Here is a 22,546-nt window from a genome sequence, read left to right as displayed (position 1 = left end):
AGAGTTGCAGATTGAACAAAGAATCCCTGTTCCTAGTGTAGTCTCTTCTGTAGGTGAGGACATTCTTCCCACAAATCCAACCTTGAGTTTATGAGAAGTTGGCACTGTCAGTAGAAGATATGGCATCCTTCCAAGCTCCCTTCCGAGGAACCAACGGCCTGCCTTAAGACACACAAAAAAGAACTTTATTGCCATTACTTTCACTGTTTCTTTGCTTTAACCCCTAGAATGTACCTGTTGGAAAATCAAAGGAGTCGCGCCATTCCTATGGACCCCAAATTCGGAATTCAACTAGATATTTTATACTAGTAACATTTTATCAAAGTATTCATTAAATGTTTAACTTGCTTACTGGGACCAGTTGTTAGGACATTATGAACAATGTTTAACCATTGGATAATATGCTTATCTTGAATTGCTGCAAAAACCTAAGGCTAGGGTGTGGAACTGCCCACCCCGTCATTTTCCCCCTCCCATGGAAAATCTATATATTCGGTTGTAATCAATTAATTTGGACCAGTGCCTGTCATAAACAGAAGTTAAGGGTTAATGTTCTCATTTTACCTGTAAAGGGTAACAAGCTCAGTGAACTGGCTGACACTGACCAAAGAAACCAATCGGGAGGACAAGATACTTCAAATCTGGGTGGAGGGAGTCTTTTTTTTGTGCTGTTTTCTTGTTCTCTGGTCTCTCTTGGGATTAAAAAGAAGCCAGTCATGTAACCAGATTTCTCCAATCTTACTGAAACAGACTCTCAGGTTCAGATAGTAAGCAATAGAAGAAGGCCGTGATTCAATTTTGTTGTTTCTTTATTTGCAAAGTGTATTTGGCTGAAGGAGTTACCTCTGTTTGCTGGTAACTGTATTTTCTGCTAGGGGGAGGGAAGTCCCCTCAGTTTATCTAGTGAAGGCTCTGTCAACATTTTTCATCTGATTTTCCAAGAGATAATTGTACTTTTTTTTTCATTAATTAAGTTTTTTTTCGTTTAAGAACCTGATGATTTTTATCTTTTGTGAGACCCCAGGGAACGGGGTCTAGACTCACCAGGATTGGTGGGGGGAAAGGAGAGAAAAGGGGGGAGGGAAAGGTAATTTCCCCTCTGTGTTAGGTTCACTGTCTCTCTCTCAGGAGAGTCTGAGAGGGGGAGAGAAGGTGGGGGGAAGGTGAATTCCTCTCTGTTTAAGATCGGGAGATTGAATCACAGTGATCGCCCAGTGTACCCAGGAGGGAAAAATCTGGAGGAAGAAAGGGATAGGGGGAATGGTTAATTTCCTTCGTTTTGAAGAACAGGGGGTTTTGGGGTCTTGGGTCCCACAGGGAAGGTTTTGGGGGACAAAGAGTTACCTAAACACGTATTTTGGAGTGGTGCAGCCTGATAAGATCTAAGCTAGGAATTAAGCTTAGAAGGTAAACAGGCAGGTCCCCACTTCTGGGACGCTAAAGTTCAAGGTGGGGAAACAGACCATGACAGTGCCTCTGAAACCTAATACGCAGGTGACATTCCACCAGCGCGCTGTGTGCAATAAACTCCTCTGCTTGACCTCTAAACGGTGTGATTTATGTCCTTCAGAGAACAAAGAAAGAAGTGGAGGCCAGGTGAGTAGGTTGCCAGGGAAACAGTAGAAAGGACAGAAGAGGGACAAAAGGGCCTGGCTGAGTTGGGCTGTTGGAAGCAAGGAGTCTGCTGGTTTTGAGACTCAAGGGGAGAGCCCAGGCTCTGAGTTTTGGGTCTCATGAAGATGGACTTTGCTGAATCTTCCTACTTCCTATGCTAACAAAGAACTTTCCTAGGCTGTATTCCAGACCACTAATAAACCTTCTGTTTTACAATGCTGGCTGAGAGTCACTGGGGATTGTGGAAGTTGGGGGTGCATGACTCCTTTGGGGGGGTGTAAGGTTTTCCCAGGTGTCCTGCTAAGGTGACTCACTACAGGAAGCTCCTGGCATGGAACGGGTGCTGAAAGGTCCAAGGTCAGTCCCAGGTCGTGCTGAAGGCAAGGAGGTTTCCCCCAGTGACAGCGTCCCCTGGGCAGTGTCACACTGATGAGAACTCTGCCTGGGTTTGGCTCAGAGCTGTTCCAGAGCACTGAGCCTGTGTCAGCCCCCCAGCATGTGACCTGCAGGCGCCACTCTGGCTAAGCTCCCTGTCCCTGGGCTTTGGCATCACTAGCCCCTGCTTAGTGACTAGGGGTCAGTTTAGGGCAGTGATTCCCAAAATGCGGGGCATGCCTCCTAGGGGGGCACAGAGGAATGTTCATGGAGGCACCTCAGGGTTGAGCCAGCCCCCATGGAGGGCAGGGAGGGAGCACCACTCAGTCCCACTCTGTCCCAGCTCTTAGCCTACCCTACCCTCAGCCTGAGCCTGAGCCCCTGGCCCAGCCGCAACCCCTTTACCTGTGTCTGCACCCCTCTCCCCAGCAAGCCACAGTACCACTCCCAGCCCAGGTTCTCGACCGCGGCTTCCAAGGGGCCACAGCCATGGTTAAGAGGGCACAGTGTGAAAAGTTTGGGGACCACTGGTTTGGGATGATGTCCGCAATCACTTCTATGCAGTCCAATAAAAGCTATTCCTCACTCACCTACCCCTCCATCAGGAGGGACTAGGTATGTTCTGCTGCCCTTAACTCATACAGGAAGGATAATAACATTTCATTCCACTCAATCCTAAAGTGATTTGTAACCCAACACCTGCCAAAACTGGTCATTTTCGGGAAGCGGCCCCATCATGCTCCATACGTAGGCAGAGTAGGTGTGTCTAGGCAAACACAGTCTGTTCCTGAAGTCTTTCCCACAGCTTCTCACTAGATGTGAGGGGGGAGCATATTCAGTCCCTGCTTCTGCTTAGTACTTAAAACTCCATATTGTCCCTATCACCGTCGGCCTTAGATTTCTCCTCCTGTCCTGTTTTTAACAGTTCAGATGAGGGTGGCTGCGTGGTTAAGGTGATGGACTGCTAATCCATTATCCTGTGCACGCATGAGTTCAAATTTAATCCTCATCAGATGCATTTAGTTTTCGCCTCTTCTTTATAGACAACCATCTCCCCCTTTGGTACAATAACAGACCCAACAATGTTGCTTCTTGCAAACAAAAACCTTCTCAGAAACTCAGACCCGCTCCCCTTGCTTTAAATTAAATGTCTAAATCCCAGATATCTAAAAAAATTTCTCTAGTCCTGTATTTCTTAGTCTTTATCTCAAAAGGTAACATCCTCATAATCTACCCCAAACACCCTGGGACTTGCCCAAATAATTAAAAGACCCCCATCCTGAGCAAAGCCACAACCGTGGACCAGAGCTAGTGTCTAGGCCAAACTGTTCTGAAGGAGGAAACTCAAACATTTTCTACCTGCTTCCCTTGGCAAGGTCTGACTGAGAAGACAAAGTTCCCCAGACTGAAAATTTTCTGCTGAAAAACCAATACTAGTCTGTTTGGGGACTTTTATTTGAATGTATTATTATTATTCTCTTCTGATTTATCTCAGTTCAGTGTTTGTCCTCCAGATGTGTTTGCAGGTATTGAGTTGTGGGAGAAAGGAGGCCAATTCATAATGTCTCTACCCCCCTTTCATAGTTTCTTCCAACTTGCTAGGAGATACCTTTGCTACGATGTGAATCAAGCACTGTCCATTGTTGCTGGGCTATCTCGGAGAAGTCTGCATTGTACAAGGTTCCTGGGATAGTCCTTGGGAGTGTGGATACCTTCAATGGGCCAGCAGCAAGTCTGGCTCCTCCATTGTCACACCTGAAAGGCTGGTGGGGGGCATTTCCCGACCTCATAACATATTTCAGTAAGGCACACAGAGCAAAACTTTATAACTTCCCAACCAATGCGAGCACACACAATCCAACATGATATTAATGTTCAACAGATCAAGACTTTTGAAATGATAGCTCACCAGGCAGACTTCGTACAAACCATGTTATCATTATATGAGAGTGGTGAATATGGGGATTGCAGGGTGCTGCTTTAAGCACAGCATGCCACACCTGGGCTTCCACTGCAATGGCGACGTACCCTTAGAGTCCATCCCTCCTGGGATAAATGTGGCAGCATGGCTGGTCTTGGTCATCTGACTTGGGCTCATGGAGCTAAAGCTGAAAGGCTAAAAACTGTGGTGCAGATATTTGTGTTCACACTGAGGCCTGGGTTCAGAAACCCTCACCCCTCTGGGGGGTCTCAGAGATTGGGTTCAAGTCCATATGTCTGCACCGTAATTTTATAGTCTGGCACAGCCCAAGTCCCATAACCCTGAGTCAGCTGATCAGGGCTTTGAGACAGGTGCCCTGGGTGTTTTAATCACAGTATAGATATAACGTTAGGCTACGTCTCCAGTGCAATGAAACACCCACGGTTGGTCTATGTCACATAAATCAGGATCATGCAGCTAGGTCTGGAGTAAAGTTGCAGTGCACATGTCTGGGCTCAGACTCAGTACCCTGCTCTACGAGCCCAGAAGGTTGGGAGGGAGTTTAGCAAGTGGAAATGGTAAAACCGCAGTCAAGTATTACCCTGGACTCAATGGCATTTCTCCATTGATCTTTCTGCTTTGGGGCAGGGACAATAGCAAATCCTGCTGCATTTGTTATTTCAAAGGGTGGTTTAGGATTTTCATTCTCAGACACTGGACACAAAGTAGGTCTCAACTCTGGGTGTAAACTAAATGAGCCGCTCACAGATTTTGGGAGCCACAATGGGCATTTGGTGTGAGAGCTCAGACCTGCCCCTGCCCCAGAGGGAGGGGGTCATCCTTGAGGGGACTGGACCACTGACCTATCAGCTCTTAATACCTAAACTTTCAGGAACTCTATTATCAGTGCCTGTGAGTGTAATTTAAACCATAAGAAAAACCATACTGGGTTAGACCAAAGGTCCATCTAGCTCTGAATCTTGTCTTCTGGCAGTAGCCAATGCCAGGTGCCCCAAAAGCCACTCCCCAAGGCACCACTGGGAGTCGAACCCAGGATTGCCTGGTTTAGGAAACAAGGGCTTTAGCCAGCTAAGGAACGCAAATGTGAATTTTGTCTGAATGGGCCACTGACAAAAGCATCCCAGACAGAAAAGCAACAGGTTAAAAAGAAACGTAGCAGCTGTTGCAGTAGTTCAGTTGGGTGAATGCTAAGCTAAAGGTCTGTGGTTCAATCCCAAGCTCTGGCAGGCTCTTCTTTCTCCCTTTGTGCAGGGCTGGTCTGTTTTCTGACAGTGCAGCAGTTCCTTTAACTGCCACAAACCCCTCATTTCAGGCTATGCAGCAGGAAAAGACAGCATGGGCTTCTGCACCGAGCTGGCCCACCTGCCCTTTCATTCTTCTCTTGTTCTTCGTCAGCAAGGGGAAGAAAAAGAAGCTTTCCTTCAAGCAAGGTTCAGAAGGGTGACGTCAGGATGACTTCCTGAGCACCAGCTCCAGTCCTCTGCTCTGCCAGCTGAGCTATTGGAGGGCTGCCACCACTCGCTCTACGTTTCCCCATCAGTGTGTGCCAGGGCGAGCACAAGCTAAGCAGACAGAGTTTTTGTAGTGTAGTGGTTATCACATTTGCCCAATACACAAAAGGTCCCTGGTTCAAAGCCAGGCAGAAACATGCTGGTCTCCTTTTCTCAGATCCCCTTGCTGTCCAGGAAGGCACTCCTCCTTCTGCTATTGGCCTGTCCCTGAGATAACTCCAACCCCTGCATGACAGAGGATGCTGACGTCAGTGGAGAAAACACCCTGGCGTCATTCTGGAGAACCTAGAGCAGTGCGGTGTGTCACCTTTTGGAGGCTTGTGGTTTGGCCTCCTCTCCCCTTGGAGGTTGGCCTATAGATTGATGGCTTTAGAGGTGGGGGCTGGGCTGGCTGTGAGCAACTGGGATCCAGGAAACCCCCATCTGCTCTTCTGAGGGCCGAACCCATGGAGATGTGGTTGGCTTCTGGGAGATAGACCCCTTTGCCTGCCTCTTGGCATCCCAGAGATGGCTACTTGCAGGTCAGGAGAAGTGGAGTTCTGTGGGGAAGGAAAAGAAGCAATGGTGAGGCTGAGTGGGCTCCTTTCTGGCCGAGATGGTGGGCTGTGGAGAGTCTGGGAGTTGCCTGTGAGCCATAAGTGGACTTGGTGCAGTAAAAACCGCTGCTCCATTCTGGCCGACCTTGGGGTGCCATTGACGACTTGAGAGTGGGGGCGGGGGGCTGGCTGTGAGCAAATGGGATCCAAGAAGCTCCAGCCTGCCTCACCAGGGTCCGAGTCTTCTTCTTCTCCTCTGCAATGGGAAGCCCAGCCTTAAGCCTGCCCAGCATGTGCTGCAGCTCAAGAATTAAGCCTTCCTGTGGGGCCTGTGCTGGAGCTGAACCTGGAACCCTGTGGGGTACTGCTGGGGGAAATCACAAGTGCAAATAATTCTGGCCACAAGATCAAGCCGTTGGGTTGAATGGGGCAAGCTGGAGGCCTGGAGACTTAGTCCACGGGGCTAGCAGGTCAAGCCATTTTCCCGCATGTGGGGGAGGCAGCCTCTGTGGTTCGCTCTTCCTGCGATATAATTCAGGGGTGCAAGGCTGCAGAGATGGGGGGGAATTGGCAGGAGGCTCTCTATCGTTAGTTTTATGAGTGGCTGGGAGAAGCATTCATGTAACTCCGTTGGATGTGCCCCAACCTGTGGATGTCTATGTAAGTACAATATGTGCCAGAGATTCGCAGCCTGTCACAGCATCACAGTGTGAGATGGAATCCAGGTGGTGGGATACAGGGCTCAGGGGTCCCTCTGTTCAGGTTTCATCCTGTAGATCCTATCACAGACTTTCAACAACCACAGCAGATGTTCACTGAGACAGAGAGAGAGATGCCAAATAATCTCCAGGGCCTGCAGACATCAAACGATGAGGAATTCTGCACACAGAGAGGACCATGCTAATGGAAAATGCCTTTGGAAAAGCCCCTTCTGTCACCACCTGTGGTCCTACAGTGTTCAGTGCTCTGCATTGTGGCCTCAAGAGCCATGGATGCAAGTTGAGTTACGATGACCTTTTCCCTGTCCCCACGTTTCTTAGGTGCCTCCTTCTGACACTTGTCAGAAAAAAACAAGCAGTTTCTTTTGGAAGCATCTGCACTGCAAGGCAAAGGCAGTCTTCTCTGCTTCCTCAAAAGATTGACCAAAAGGTGGGAAGAGCAGACACATTTGGCAAGGCACCACTGGCTGCTACATCTCTAACCTCCACTTTACCTGGCAGGTGCCTTGGCCAGCTTAGCCACTGTGCTGCTCTCTGGGACTTTTCTCTCAGCTGCTCCATTTCTCATCAGTGACAATCAAAAGGAAGGTGACATGGCCTGTGTGTGGACATCCCCAGCGAACCTCAAGGATGCGTGGCACAGGCTCTCATGTTGCAGCAATTGCAGTTGAAGCAACCGCCACGCTAATGCCAGTCACAGCAGCCTTTTCATCGACTCCTGGCTTGTGATTTGATTCTTTCCAATGCTTCTCTCAAAGAAGCCTTTTCCTTAGCAAGCAGTTACTTGGATACCAAGGGAGGTCTCTTCTGTTTCCTAGAAAGACACAGGAAAATGTGAGCAGAGGAGACAAAAGCCGTACAACAAGGAACCACTGGGAGTTGAACCCAGGATCTCGTGTTTACTAGACAGGTGCTTTAGCCAGCTAAGCCATGGTGCCTGCATCAAGAAAGTGCTTACAACTGTTCCATTTGATGGTCCAGGACAACACCTGCAAATTCCAAAGTACAGACCTTCTCCATTTCCCTCAAGACTTGTAGACTTTGAGGTGTCTGGCTCTCTGTGCACAGAAAGCCACAGCTGAGTTGACAGAGGGCTTCTAACATGTGCTTCTCCCACCAGCCACTGTGATCATATACTGGTTAGTGATCTGTGTTTCAGTCACAGCAACCTCGGCTCAGTTCTGAGTCATGGTAACCTTTCCTTCAGCTCTAGACTTCTCATTTGCCACTTTCCAAGTGTGGTGGGGTGACTGCCCCAAACAATTAGGAAAAAAATTAAGGCAGCCTTGCAGAGGTGGCACAGAACCCAGCCAGTCAAGAAAGGGCTTATTGGGAGAGCCAATCAGGAGAAGGCTTGCTGGAGTAGCCCATATATAAAAGGCTGCTCAGCACAGCAAGAGTCAGTCACTCCTTGGAGTTTGAGGAGGGAGGATTGGCTCCCCTGAAGGACAAGGACAAGGACAAGGACAAGGACAAGGACAAGGACGGGTGCCATGATCAGAGTAGTGCTGGGTGGGTAAGGGGAGCATGAGTGACCTCCTGGCTGATTACTGCCAGTCTGAGGCCCTTATACAAAGGTGGAGGAAGGTGCTAGGTCTGTGGGGAAGTGGTCCAGGGAAACAGATGGTGGGGGTTGGAGGTGCACCCCTTTTGCCTCAGTTGCCATTGACACAGGTGGCTACACCCTGGACTGCAGCTGGCCACTGAGGCAAGTGTCTGGGTAGAGGACAGCTGCCCCCTGGAAGCGGGGAGAGAACTGAGTGGGGCACAGCCAGAGGGCTCTGTCCATAAGAGGACATTGAAGTCCTGAGAGCGAGATGGGTCCTAATGATAGAACAGATGGCAGCCAGATGCCACTGGATGAAGGTGCACTGGTGGACCAGACCTAATTGCCAGGATGGCCAACAGTAGGCACTGCAGTGGTGAAACATGCCCCATGGCACCAAGACTCAGCCGCAAGGAAGGCTCTCTCTGTCTTGAACCACCACTTAGAAGGATTCTGATGACAGGTTTTTTCTTCTTATGAAAAGAGATATGAAAAAGGAGCCAACAGACACATTAGGTTCAGCAAGGAAGAACTGTCAGGCCAAGCCAAGATTTCCTGGTTACTAGGAAGGCTCTTCAGCCACCTCTTCCCAAAGACCACTATCCTGAGGCCTTTTAACAGTCACTGCAGATGTTCACCACAAAAGAGACAAAGAGATGCCAAAATAGAGTTCTCCACTGCCTGCAGCCATCAATCTACCAGGAGTTCTGTGCACAGAGAGGCCCCTGCTGGTGGAAAAAGACTTCGGTAGAGACTCTTCTGACTTCAGCCGTGGTCATATAGCGTTTAGCATTCTGTGTTGTGGCTTCAGCATCCACAGATGCAAGTTCAGTTAGGAGATGTTTTTCTTGTCTCCACATTTGCCTAGTGGCTCCTTTCAACACTTGTCACCAAAAAGACCTGTTTCTTTTGCAAGCAATGTACAGCTAGGCAAAGGCAGTCTTCTCCATTTCCTCAAAAGATCACCAAGCTGTCGGGAGAGGAGGCAAAGGCAGTCTTCTCCATTTCCTCAAAAGATCACCAAGCTGTTGGGAGAGGTGGAGGCGCTGGATGCTGAATCTCCTCTTTATTCAGCAGGTGTCTGTGAAGGAGATAAATCTACACCGTGTAGAGGTCAATAAAAGTAGTTTATTACACACAGCGCTGGCGGAGAGTCATCTTGCTTATTTGACAATGTCTCTGAGCCTATCAATTGATTACAATAGAATATATAGGTTTTTCATGGGTGGGGGAAAGTGACAGGGTAGGCAGTTCCACACCCTGAGATAGGTTTTGCAGCAAAACAAGATAGCACATTAGCCAGTGGTTAACAGGTTACATAATGTCTCTGCCCATAGTCTCAAGTTAGCAAGTTAACATTTAATGAATACTTTGATAGATATTTTATACTAATAACATTTTATGTTGAATTCTGATTTGAGGTCCACAGAAATGGAGCAACTCTTTTGATAGTCCAACAGGTACATTCGTAGGTGTTAAAGCAAAGAAACAGTGAAAGTATATGACAATAAAGATTGTTTTCTGTGTGTCTAAAGGAAAGGCATTGGTCCCTTGGAAGGGTGGTGGAAGGATGCCATATTTTATACTGACATGTGCCAACTTTTCATAAATTCAAGGTTGGATGTGTGGGAAGAACATCTCCCTACAGAAGAAACAAACACAAGAGAAAAAGGGATTCTTTGTTCAATCTGCAACTCTGAATAAGACACAATTCTTTAGTTCTTAGCTCCAACACCTGGCAATTTGCTGACCAGGCCTATCTTAGCAAGCGAGGCTTTCCGTTTACCCCAGCTTTCTCTTAGCTGATCACTATTTGCTAGGCCTCTGGTCCCTTGACCATGCTCTGGACTCTGGGTCTGGAAAAGAGCTGGCACAATCCATAGACCAGGTTGTTATATAAAATGCACATGGATTTGAACCCTTCACACCCAGTAATGGCAAAGTTCTTGGTTCAGGCTTGTAGCAGTGATGGAATAAACTGCAGGTTGAAATCAAGTCTCTGGAGTCCATCCACAGCTGGGATGGGTCACTTAGTCCTTTGTAGAGAGCTTCAGTTTGTAGCAAAGTCCCTCCAGAGGTATGAAGCAGGATTGAAGATAAGATGGAGACGAGGCATCAGCCTTTTATAGTCTCTTGCCATGTGGTCTTTGCTTTCTTTGTCCCAAGGACACTCTATCCAGCACATGGCATAGAAAAAAACCTTAAAGTTCTGTCTGTAGGCAGGTCCCTGCATATCTTGCTGAGTCACAAGGCATATCTGCCTTCTCTCAATGGGTCAGTTGCATAACTCATGGTCCTTAATGAGCCATCAAGCAGGCTAGGCAGAACTGACACCAACTTGTCTGGCTGGGGTGTTCCCGGGAAGCATAGCACAAGTTTGAAATATGGGCAGCATAGAGCCAATATTCATAATGTCAACACCAAAAAAGATACACATCTAGAGATAGCATCATTATAATCAGCCAATCAGAACCTCTCCATACACCCTTTACATGACAACCTTTCTACAATACTGGGTGCAAATATATTAGTGGTTGCAACAGTGATCTATAGTTAAAGAATATGTCAATAACGTCACAGGAGGTGACAGAGCATCAGTGAGACTGATACTGGAATATTGCGTCCAGTTTTGGTGTCCTCATTTGAAAAAGAAGTTGTGAAATTGGAGCTAGGGCAGCCAAGAGCCACCAAATGTTCTGAGGGCTGGAGAAAAATGCTTTCTAGTGAGCTATTGAAAGAGCTCAATCTGTTTAGCTTATCAAAAGAAGATTGAAAGCTGACTTCATTGAAATTCCTTAATGGAGAGAAAAGATTGGCTATTAAAGGGCTTTCTAATCTAGCAGCGAAAAGCATAACAAGACCCAATGGCTGGAAGATGAAAAGAGACAAATTCATATTACACTTAAGGCACAAATAAGCAACAGCAAGGATGATTCACCACAGGAACAAGCTACCAAGGAAAGTGGTGGATTTGCCATCTCCTGATGTCATTCAATGAAGACTAGATGCCTTTCTGGAATGTGTTTGCCCCAAAAGTAGCTATTGTGTCATACAGGAGGCCTGTGATATGCAGGGAGTCAGATTAGATGCTCTAATAATCTCTTCTGGCCATAAAGTTGACTAATTTCTGAAAAATGGAGTGTAGCATTGGGAGCAGCGTCTGATGTTTTCCTGTCTAGCCAGCTTGCTTCCTAGAACGAACGCTCCTTGAGTGGGGTGACCACAGGGAGAAGCTCAAACTTCCAAAGTTCCTGGCCAGGGGCAGGACATTAGCACAGCAAGGGAGGGGTGTGACAGTGACATCACAAAAGCCTTTTGCAGGACCTCAGACTATTGGTCAAAGGTGGTGGGGAGGTGGTGACCTCACAGAGAGATGTTGACATCAGCCAGGCAGGAGAGCAGCGAGGGGCCAGGGAAACCTCAGAGACCTCTGTGGCTTTGCTTCAGCAAGTCTCCTTCTCCAGGTCTCTCTTTGAGGACTGAGAAAGTATTTGAGTTCAGGTATGTAAGCACCAGGAGGAACTTCTTTCGAGTTTTCTCCTTCCCTTTTCCTGATTTTACTAGAAAACAGCCATCCCTGTCTAGAAGGTAAGAGCTTCCTTGAGGTTTGAAACCTTTTCAGTCTGATCCATCTGGTGTCAGTTGAATTCTAGGCATGGAAAACACGAGCTTAAGGTGGCAGAATTTTATTCTGCACCTGGGATTTTGTCCCTTAGAATCACTGGGAACATTAGGGTTTGTCCTTTTTGTTTCACCTTTTCCTCCATCCATCCCTCCCTCCTTTCTCTTCTTCTCTTGCTTCTAGTGTCCCCTCTGGGGGGTGTGGGGGTGTGTGTGTGTGTGTTGCGGGGGAGTGCTCGGCAGCTCCCACTATGGGAGGTCCACCCAAAAATGTGGGGCTGAAATAGTGCTTGGGCAGTGATTCCCACCAGTGACCTGGCCATCCTTTGGGCTCTCTGGTGAGAACCCTCAGCCTCTCATCCTCATTCTCTACCCTGATTGGCTGAGCAGGGGCTTATTGACAGGGGAGAAGACTCAGTTCCTTGTTCTCTTTTAAGACCAAGTAAATAAGTCATAACCACTTATATGTTTGATGAATTTTGCTGCTTCTCTGCATTGATGGTCTCTGAGCAGTTCACAATTCTCTGTAACATTGCAGTTCTCCTCAAATACTTGCTGAATAATTACTGTGCACTGTTGTTGATCTGGAGCTCATCTGAGAGCACTTTACTCAGGTCATTCAGTGTCTGAAATTCAAGATCCGATGGTTAGTTTGAAAATCAGGGCTCTTGGGTCCTACTCCCAACTCTGCCACTGACTGGCTGTATGACCTCAGGCAAGTCAATTCTCCTTTTTCAGCCTTAGCTTCTCCCTCTTTCAAGTAGGGATAATAATGATCCGCTCCTACCTACCTTACGGTATGTGGAGGCAGGACTGGCTCTAAGTTTTTTGCTGCCCCAAGCCAAAAAAAATTTGTCTGTCCCCCTGTCCCCCTGCTGCCCAAGCCCTGGGCTCTTCCCCCATCCCGCACCCCCTGCCTCCACAGCTCTGGGCCTCCCCCCACTCCCACGCCCCTGCTGCCCCACCCCTGGGCTGTACCCCCTGACCCTCACCCCCCTGCCATCCCAGCCCTGGGCTCTTGTCCCCACACCCGCACCCCCTGCCAAGCCAGCCCTGGGCTCTCACACACACACACCCTATGCTGCCCCAGCTCTGGGATCTCCCCCCACCAGTGCTCCCCCACCCACACACCCCCTGCCGCCCCAGTCCTGGGCTCTGCCCCCTCAACCTGCACCCCCTGCTGCCCCAACCCTGAGCTCCTCCCCCCACCTGCACCCTCCTTCTGCCCCAGCCCTGGGTCACTGGTAACTTGCTCCCAAGGTGGGTCATTCAGCAGGAATTTTGGATGTGCACAGAACACAGACAGGATTGGTTCCCACATGGTTACAGAGCTGCAGTAAAGTGGAACAATTTTCAGCTTGTGTGATTGGAAGATATCTGGATGCATATTGTAAGACTGTCCTCCATAAATGAAGAAAAGTTGAGATGCCTTTATTATTCTTTCTTCCACTCTTTGTTTCTATGGGGAATTTGCCAGTGCAATATCACTCTCTTTCTTTTAAACAAACAAAAAGGCAATGGCTGTTGAAAATAGCAATTCCAGTCCTAAAAACCTCTGGGGAGCATTTCTTGCTCAATTTCATCCTACTTTTTCTACAGCAAATTACAGTAGATCAGTATATTTGATTTGGGAGAAATGAAGTACCAGCTGCCCAAACTGAGCTTGAGCACTCCTGAATTTTGAGGTGTTCAAATCTGGAAGGCAGGTGCTAGATTCCCTTTCTGAATATTAGCTAAATCTGGAAAGGAAAAGTCAATTTCTGCTTCCATGGCTCAGAAGTGGAAATCCTCCTACGTGCCTGGTACTGTATCTAAAGCTGCCCAGGTCCAGTAGAGCCTCCCCTCCCTTACTTTGCATTTTAATTTCTAGTGGGACACACATACCTCCCTTGCTAGGCTTCAGATAGAGAGGGGCACTGTCCATTTAGTCCCCCCAATTCCTTCTTTGGGGGCTGCAAGGTGAGGTCACACCAGTGTCCCTAAGCCAGTCTGGGGATGTCTTCTGAAGGGGGTATCGACAGGGCCATCCTTAGGATTTATGGGGCCCTACGCAGTATTATTAAACTGGTGCCCCTATGCCGGATGGCAGCCCAAGCTCACAGCCTGGTGGGGGAGAGGGAGGGGGAGGGGGAGGAGGGACTTGACAGCAAAGGATAATGAGATGCCCGGCCTGCCTCATGGTGGTGGAGAGTCACAGTTCCCCGCAGAGACTTCCATGCCCTCTCCCTCATGCAGAATGGACATGAAGAAAGTACCTAATTAAAAGCACTAAAATTTGGGAATAAAAAATGTCAGTCACAGGTTTTTTGATATGCCCTGAAGTTTGTCAGAGATTTATTTGCAAAAACTTCATAGTAAGGGTGAGTCAGCTGTCCTACTGAATACAACATTACATATAATGGAATACATGATGCAGCTCTTCTCTGTTTTACATTTTCTTAATCAGTATTTCTAAACTGAATTTATATTTTAAATGTACTCAAATCTTAAACCAACATTCCAGATTACTACATATTTAACTCACTGAAACAAAGACATTCTTTTAAATTAATCAGAGAGGTTTAGTGTGTTCATAACAATGTTCATTGCTTTTAGAAAAAGGGAACAGTAATTTACTTTGTGTGATCTCCATAACAAGAGACATGGTTATGAAATTTCACCAACTTTAAAAAAATATGTTTCCAAAGATTTTAGGTATAACAAGGATTTTGTCTTACTAAGGTACTGATTTTGCTGGAGGGTTCTTTAAAAACTAGTTCGTCGGATAGTCAGAAGTAAAGAAAGGGAAACTCCTTGTCCAGCTATCTGGAAGGGAAGGACTGTTGTCCCTTTAAAGGCTCTCTTCAGTGGGGAGTGGGGGGAGAGGTGGTGAAGGGATGGACAGAAAGGACACAGGAAGACTTGGAAGTACTTTTTTTTTAACTATAGTAATTAAAATGTGTATTTTAGATAAGGGAGGTCTTTTGAAGGATTTATTTTAAAAACTGTACTTCTGAAGATCCACACATTTAAGGCTAAAGATGATTGTGCATCTAAAACTCTATGCAAGCATTTTTTAGAAATGTGATTTTATAATCTTCACCAGCTCACTAATTAAATATTTTTAAAGCAAATTTTAAACTAAGGTCCTGTAGACTGACATGTTCTGTGTAAATATTACATTAATGCACAACTGTTTTGTCAGTAAAGTCAGAAACTGACAGTATAAAAATTTATTTGGGCATAAGCTTTCGTGGACATCTGATGAAATGGGTTCTAGTCCACAAAAGCTTATGCCCAAATAATTTGTTAGTCTTTAAGGTGACACAAGGACTCGTCCTTGTTTTTGCTGATACAGACTAACAGGACTACCACTCTGAAACCTGTCAGTATATACCTTGGGGTTGGCAAAGGCCTGTTAAATGGCTTTATTACCCCTTGAATGTCTCTTTAACAGTTTCAGTGTTGTGCTAATAGGTCTGGCAGGCTGGAGGTTTATTCACTTTTAACTACTAGATTCCCTCCCAAGGAAGACTCACCAGGCTAGAGCAGCCATCTGTGGGAGCCTGCAGGAAGGGTCAGAACAGGGATAGGAAATCAAGGGGGTGGACACTAAGACCCGGTGGTGCCCCAAATTTTCAGAGGCCCTACGCAGCTGCCTGTGTTGCCTATGCCTAAGGACGGCCCTGGGTATCAGGGCCAAAGCCTTCTACTTATTGGGCACATTTGTTCCCCATTCACAGTGCCACCCCGCTCTAGCAGTGACCTCTCCATTCACAGCAAGCTGCAGCATGAGGTTTCAGCTACCATACTCCCTTCTCCTCCCTTCCCTGTTGATAGCAGCCTAGGGAATGCTGGGAAATGTAGTTCTTTCCCTGCTCCAAGGCTGACTCTATAGGCAGGGAGCTAACCAAGGAACTACAGCTCCCAGGGCCCCCTGTTGGTTCTCAGCTCCCAGGCTTCAGAGTAGCAGCCGTGTTAGTCTGTATCCGCAAAGAACAGGAGTACTTGTGGCACCTTAGAGCCTAACAAATTTATTTCAGCATGAGCTTTCCTGAGCTACAGCTCACTTCTTCGGATGCACAGAATGGAACACACAGACAGGAGATATTTATACATATAGAGAACATGAAAAGATGGAAGTATGCATACCAACAGGAAGAGTCTAATCAATTGAGATGAGCTATCATCAGCAGGAGAAAAAAAAACATTTTGAAGTGATTAAGATGACCCATAGAAGGTGTGAGGAGAACTTAACATAGGGAAATAGATTTAATTAGTGTAATGACCCAACCGTTCCCAGTCTCTGTTTAAGCCTGAGTTAATTGTATCTAATTTGCATATTAATTCAAGTTCAGCAGTCTCTCTTTGGAGTCTGTTTTTGAAGTTTTTTTGTTGCAAAATTGCCACCTTCAAGTCGTCAGTGAGTGGTTAGAGAGGTTGAAGTGTTGTCCCACTGGTTTTTGAATGTTATCATTCCTGATGTCAGATTTGTGTCCATTTATTCTTTTGTGTAGAGACTGTCCAGTTTGGCCAATGTACATGACAGAGGGGCATTGCTGGCACATGATGGCATATATCACGTTGGTAGATGTGCAGGTGAACGAGCCGAAGATGGCATGGCTGATGTGATTAGATCCTATGATGGTGTCACTTGAATAGATAAGTGAACAGAGCTGGCATTGGGCTTTGTTGCAAGGTTAGGTTCCTGGGTTACTGTTTATGTTGTATGGTGTGCGGTTGCTGGTGAGTATTTGCTTCGGGTTGGGAGGCTGTCTATAAGCGAGGACTGGCCTGTCTCCCAAGATCTGTGAGAGTGAGGTATCATCTTTCAGGATAGGTTGTAGATCTTTGATGATGCGCTGGAGAGGTTTTAGTTGGGGGCTGTAGGTGATGGCTAGTGGCGTTCTGTTATTTTCTTTGTTGGGTCTGTCCTGTAGTAGGTGGCATCTGGGTACTCTTCTGGCTCTTTCAATCTGTTTTTTCACTTCAGCAGGTGGGTATTGTAGTGTTAAGAATGCTTGATAGAGATCTTGTAGGTGTTTCTCTCCGTCTGAGGGATTGGAGCAAATACGGTTGTATCTTAGAGCTTGGCTGTAGTCAATGGATCATGTGGTGCATCCTGGATGGAAGCTGGAGGCATGTAGGTAAGTATAGAGGTCAGTGGGTTTCCAGTATAGGGTGGTGTTTATGTGACCATCGCTTATTAGCACAGTAGTGTCTAGGGAAATGGACCGCTTGTGTGGATTGGTCTAGGCTGAGGTTGATGGTGGGATGAAAATTGTTAAAATTACGGTGGAATTCCTCGAAGGGTTCTTTTCCATGAGTCCAGATGATGAAGATGTCATCAATGTAGCACAAGTAGAGTAGGGGCGTTAGGGAACGAGAGCTAAGGAGGCGTTGTTCTAAGTCAGTCATAAAGGTGTTGGCATACTGTGGGGCCATGCGGGTACCCATAACAGTGCTGCTGACTTGAAGGTATATATTGTCCCCAAATGTGAAATAGTTGTGGGTGAGGACAAAGTCACAAAGTTCAGCCACCAGGTTAGCCATGATATTATAGGGGATACTGTTCCTGACAGCTTGTCTTTGTGTGGAATGTTGGTGTAGAGGGCTTCTACCTCCATAGTGGCCAGGATGGTGTTTTCTGGAAGATCACCGATGGATTGTAGTTTCCTCAGGAAGTCAGTGGTGTCTTGAAGATAGCTGGGAGTGCTGGTAGCATAGGGCCTGAGGAGAGAGTCCACATAGCCAGACAATCCTGCTGTTAAGGTGCCAATGCTTGAGATGATGGGGCATCCAGGATTTCCAGGTTTATGGATCTTGGGTAGCAAATAGAATACACCTGGTCGGAGTTCTAGCCATGTGTCTGTACAGATCTGTTCCTGTGCTTTTTCAGGGAGTTTTTTGAGCAGATGGTGTCGTTTCTTTTGATAATCATCAGTGGGATCAGAGGGTAATGGCCTGTAGAATGTGGAGTTAGAGAGCTGCCTAGCAGCCTCTTGTTCATATTCCGACCTATTCATGATGACGACAGCACCTCCTTTGTCAGCCTTTTTTATTATGATGTCAGAGTTGTTCTTGAGGCTGTTGATGGCATTGTGTTCAGTACGGCTTAGGTTATGGAGCAAGTGATGCTGCTTTCCCACAATTTCAGCCTGTGCACGTTGACGGAAGCAATCTATGTAGAAGTCCAGTCTGCTGTTTCGACCCTCAGGAGGAGTCCATGCAGAATCCTTTTTATTATAACGTTGGTAGGAAGGATTCTGTGGGTTAGGATGTTGTTCAGAGGTGTGTTGGAAGTATTCTTTGAGTCGGAGATGACAAAAGTAGGATTCTAGGTCACCGCTCCCAGGCTGGATCCCTCTTAGCTGCTGCCCCTGCAAATGGGCTGCCCCAAGTACCTGCTTGCTTTGCTGGTGCCTAGAGCCACCCCTGGGACCGACACGTTTGTTTTCATCCTCTGAGTCAGGAAACCCACAAAAGCCTCTTCTTTTTTACTGGGGCAGGCAAAAATAAGGTGACACTAAATTCTTCTGATTGCTAAAAGCAGGTTTAGGGAGTTGTGTATTTTTGAAAAATAAATAAATAAATAAATATCCTTCTAACTAGCAGCATGAGATAAAAAGAGACCACAGACAAACCTTGTCAGTAAGGGCTAATGTCCTAAATGGGAAATCAGCAGCGGTTTGTAGCTGGGGGAGCGTACAGTCTGAATGTGTATGACCTGACCCCAGCCCCCACCCCCACATAGCAGTAGGGCTTGGCACTCTCTCTGCATTGATGTGGTGGCTGAGTGGTTAACCAAGCAGTGACAATTCAAGGAGGTTCCCTGAGTCGGTTTCATTCCTCAGGAGATTCTGCACAATAAAAATTCTGTGCACAGTAGTTTAAAATTCTGCAAATTTTATTTGCCAATAAATAAATGTGGAGGCTCCAGCATGGCAATGGGGAGCAGAGTCTCTTGGATGCTCAGAGGTGGGATATCACCCTGCAGCCTCCTCTCCCTTCCAGGGAAACAGACTCTGTGGCAAGGCTGCACCTCTCTGCTGCCTACTCCAGGAGCTCCCAAAAGACTCCCCAGAACTGCTCATGGGGGGTGCATGACCACTCTTGTGGCTTCCCTTTGCTTCCCCTTCAGAAAGCCTGAGCAGCTGGCCCCGGGTGATTGGAAAGGGCCCGGGGGTTCCTGCCATCACTACAAGCAGCACAGTGGGGCTAAAGCAGATTCCTGCCCATCCTCGCTTCACACGGCGCACCACCCCCAGAAGCATCTGGCACGTCCCTGCGGCCCCTGTGGGGTGTGTCTCTTGCACGCTGTGCCTGCCCCAAGTGCCAACTCTGCCATTGGAACTGCGACAGTGGGAGCTGCAGGGGTGGTGCCTGTGGGCAGTGGTGCCAGAGGACTCCCCCAGCCTCCTCCATGTAGGAATTGTGCCAAATGGGGGTGTGGGTCACTTTCAGAAGCTGCCTGATATAGGTGCCGCATCCCAACCCCCTGCTCCAGCCCAGAACCTGCACCTCATGCACCCAAAATCCTTCCTAGAGCCTGCCGCTGTCCCCCTTGCACTCCAACCCCCTCCCCCAGCCCAGATTCTGCACCACACCCAAACTCCATCCCGGAGCCTGCCACCGCCCCCCTTCTTTGTTGGCGGCTTAGTTCCAGCTGCTGGGGAAATACCACAACATTAAAGAAACCAACAGTACCAAGTCCTGCAGCGTCACCTGTGGGGTTTCCACAAGAGCATCCATGCTGAGGAGCCAGTCAGCATGTGACTGTATGACCGGATCAAACGACAGCTGGCCGAGTTCCAGGAGATGAGGCTGCAGCTGGCCGATATGAGCAGGAGCACTGAGTGAAGGGAGAAGCAGCTCCCCTAACATTTTTGTGGCCTGCAGGGAATGGAGACAAAGCAGGGGGATGCGGGGACTCAGGGCAGGACCTGCGGATCTGATAGTGCAGGACCACAGTCGATGGAGGAGGAGAGAGAGTCCCGCAAGAGGAAGCTGCTAGTGGGAAGCAATAAGTGCAGGGTACAAACCATCCAGCTGAGAGTCACAGGGGTCTAGAAAATGAAATGGCAGCAGGTCCCATGGTGTAATGGGCAGCACTCAGGACTTTGGATCCTGGAATATGAGTTTAAATCTCAGTGGGACCTCCTGGAGCAATGCTGGTTTCCTGCAAAGCCATGGAGCTCAATGTGCTTGGCTCCCCTCTCTCAGGATGAACTAGAGTGAGTTTTTTCCCTCCTGCTGGATGACTGATGCCCACTGGAGACAGGTCTTTGGTCTGGCCATTTCAGAGGGCTGGCTGCTATAGGTTGGGGTCCTAGAACTTAACAGTCTGGCTAGAGAGCCCTGTGGGTTGACCATATGGTTGTTTCTCACTGCTTCACCTGATGTCCACAACTTTGGTCCCTGCAGCTGCCACACTCTTCCTCTTGCCCACATGGCATTCAAAGGAAGGAGGGGCAGGGCCAGGCTTCATAGTCAAGGCTAGGCAGGAGGGAGGAAGAGTCCCAGGCTGGAGCCCAACACACCTTTCCTGCTCTGGGCACCTAGAGCAGAGGCGGCTGGTGCTGACAGCTCCAAGGGAAGGCTTAAAAGACACAGAGCAACCGAAGGCAGGGCAAGAGGAGGAGATAACCATGCCTATGTGTGGCTAGCAGACCGCCACAAAGACACCCGGCCAGCCTGCTCTCTGCCATGCCAAACCCCCACTGAAGGCCACCCACAGACCAGCATTCGTTCTGCGGCCAGCATCACAAGGTGGTTGGAAAGCAGGTGGGGCCTCTGACCGTTCCCACTCAAGGGGCTCCTTTTGGCAGTGGGGCAGGAGATATTTCCCCCAAGAGGCTCTTTCCCAGCTGCTGAAAAGCACAGAAGTACCCAGTGTTTGCTCTTGCGGTGAAAGGGGTTAATATGTTTAGGTGGCCTGGCTAGCTCAGCTGGCAGCACCTCTGGCTCTTACTCTGAAGGTTGAAGTTACAATTCCCTGTCTGGGTCCTTGGGGCTCCTCTTCCACAATACAACACACAATCTGCCTAAGCCCCCACCTAGTAACCTGGGGAAACTAGCCCTGGCCACTGGGTGCCTCTAAGAGGCGATACTTTCCCCATTCACAACCACTGAGTGTAGAAAAGAAACTTTAAGAAAAAGGAGGAAACTCACCTTATATTAACTTGGGAAAACACCACAATGAGGATTCATAACACAACACTATGAGCAAAACACCTGCCCCACAGTGTGCTGGGCAGTGGCCTTTTGGCCCGGGCTCTTAAATCCAGACACCGAAAGCTCTGTGGATGTGCCCTTCCCTTCACTGCACCTCACCCACAGCTACTGTCCTGGGTCAATGAAAACCCAGAGTTCACCTCTCACCTCCCGGGGGGAAAGCCCCTTTCTCCTTCCGCTGTCTGGCCACATTGCCGGTCACTTGCCATTCCACCTTGTCACTGCTCTCCTGGCCACCCTCTCTACTCTGGGACGTCTTGTGGTCCCACCAGGAGTGGAACAGGCTCCCTAAAAGCAGGGCCACCCAGAGGATTTGGGGGCCTGGGGCAAAGCGAGATAGTGGACATAAAAAAAGGGACCACCCCCTGGCTCTTGTACTCATTGGGTGGCGTCCGAGTCTTCAGTGGCAGCGGGTCCTTCACTCGCTCTGTGTCTTCGGCAGCACTGAAGGACCCGCCGCGGAAGTGCATCCAAAGACCCGGACCGCTGCCGGGTGAGTAAAATTTAAAAAGGCGCCTCTAGCCAGGGAAGGAATTCTCGGCCAGGGCTTGCGGGGCCCCTGCGGGGCCCAGGGTCCAGGGCAAATTGCCCCACTTGCCCCCCCCCTCTGGGCAGCCCTGCCTGAAAGTGGCGGCCACCAGAGCCCAAACAGTAGCCCCACCCCTTCCACTCAAGGCCACGCCCATGCCCCCCCTTCTCCCCAAGGCCCCACTCCTACGCTGCCTCTTCCCCCAAGACCCCTCCTCCCGCTCATTGCTCTCCGTCCCCTCCCCTCATCATTCACCCTTACAGTCATTACAAAGTGGCAAGGCAGAACCCTCCCATTTTGAAAAGTCCTGGGGTGTTGTTCCCCCCTGTTCAGGCACCCCTGGGGCCCTGCACTTCACACAGCTCTCCCTGATTTCAGCTGTTAGTGAGGAAGCCTCACTGCTAGCACAGTCTCGGCAGTTTCTTGCATGAGAAACACTGTCCCAAAGCAGGACTAATGCTTAGACCTCGTTAACAGTGATTTCAGATCTGTTGGTCTGCAGCAAGACTCTACATTGAGTCTTAATCAGCTCTGTTATTACACAGGGAACAACAAAAGGGTCAAATAATGCCTGGAATCCTTAAGAAGAATCCACCCTACTGAGTATAACACTTGTCACTACCTGCTCTCAGCTCCACAGAGAATGTTTTGGGGTCACTCCTTGGTTTTATCAGCCTAGGGGTCTCGGACAATACTAATTAACAGGTGTTCCAGTGGTGCAATTGGTTAGCACACAGTACTTATAGGGCAGTGCTGAGAGGAGCTATGCTGAGGTTGTGAGTTCAAACCTCACCTGGAGTACTGGTTTTCATTACCCAAGTGGCATCACCTCCTCACTTGGCCCTGAAGAATGTAGAATTCCAGCCCTGGGACACTGAGAAGGGGAGGAGTTAAAAATACCCCATTCAATTATTACCTCCTCTCCAGAGTGCAGGTCAGA

General features: G+C 48.4%; 1 protein-coding gene and 2 non-coding genes across 5 annotated transcripts in view; 2 read left to right on the top strand and 1 right to left on the bottom strand.

Moving 5' to 3' along the window:
- Positions 1-22,546, bottom strand: part of LOC127041341 (uncharacterized) — a 227,248-nt gene that overhangs the window by 21,843 nt on the left and 182,859 nt on the right. The gene's annotated exons all lie outside the window — the stretch shown is intronic.
- Positions 5,507-5,579, top strand: TRNAI-AAU (transfer RNA isoleucine (anticodon AAU)). Its single transcript has one exon. It is a non-coding gene; the product is annotated as a tRNA-Ile (tRNA).
- TRNAI-UAU (transfer RNA isoleucine (anticodon UAU)) lies at positions 22,314-22,407 on the top strand. Its single transcript has 2 exons — positions 22,314-22,351; positions 22,372-22,407. It is a non-coding gene; the product is annotated as a tRNA-Ile (tRNA).

Source organism: Gopherus flavomarginatus (genome assembly GCF_025201925.1).
Source record: "Gopherus flavomarginatus isolate rGopFla2 chromosome 13 unlocalized genomic scaffold, rGopFla2.mat.asm SUPER_13_unloc_2, whole genome shotgun sequence".
Lineage (NCBI taxonomy): Eukaryota > Metazoa > Chordata > Testudines > Testudinidae > Gopherus > Gopherus flavomarginatus.
This window is presented reverse-complemented; position numbering and strand designations above follow the sequence as displayed.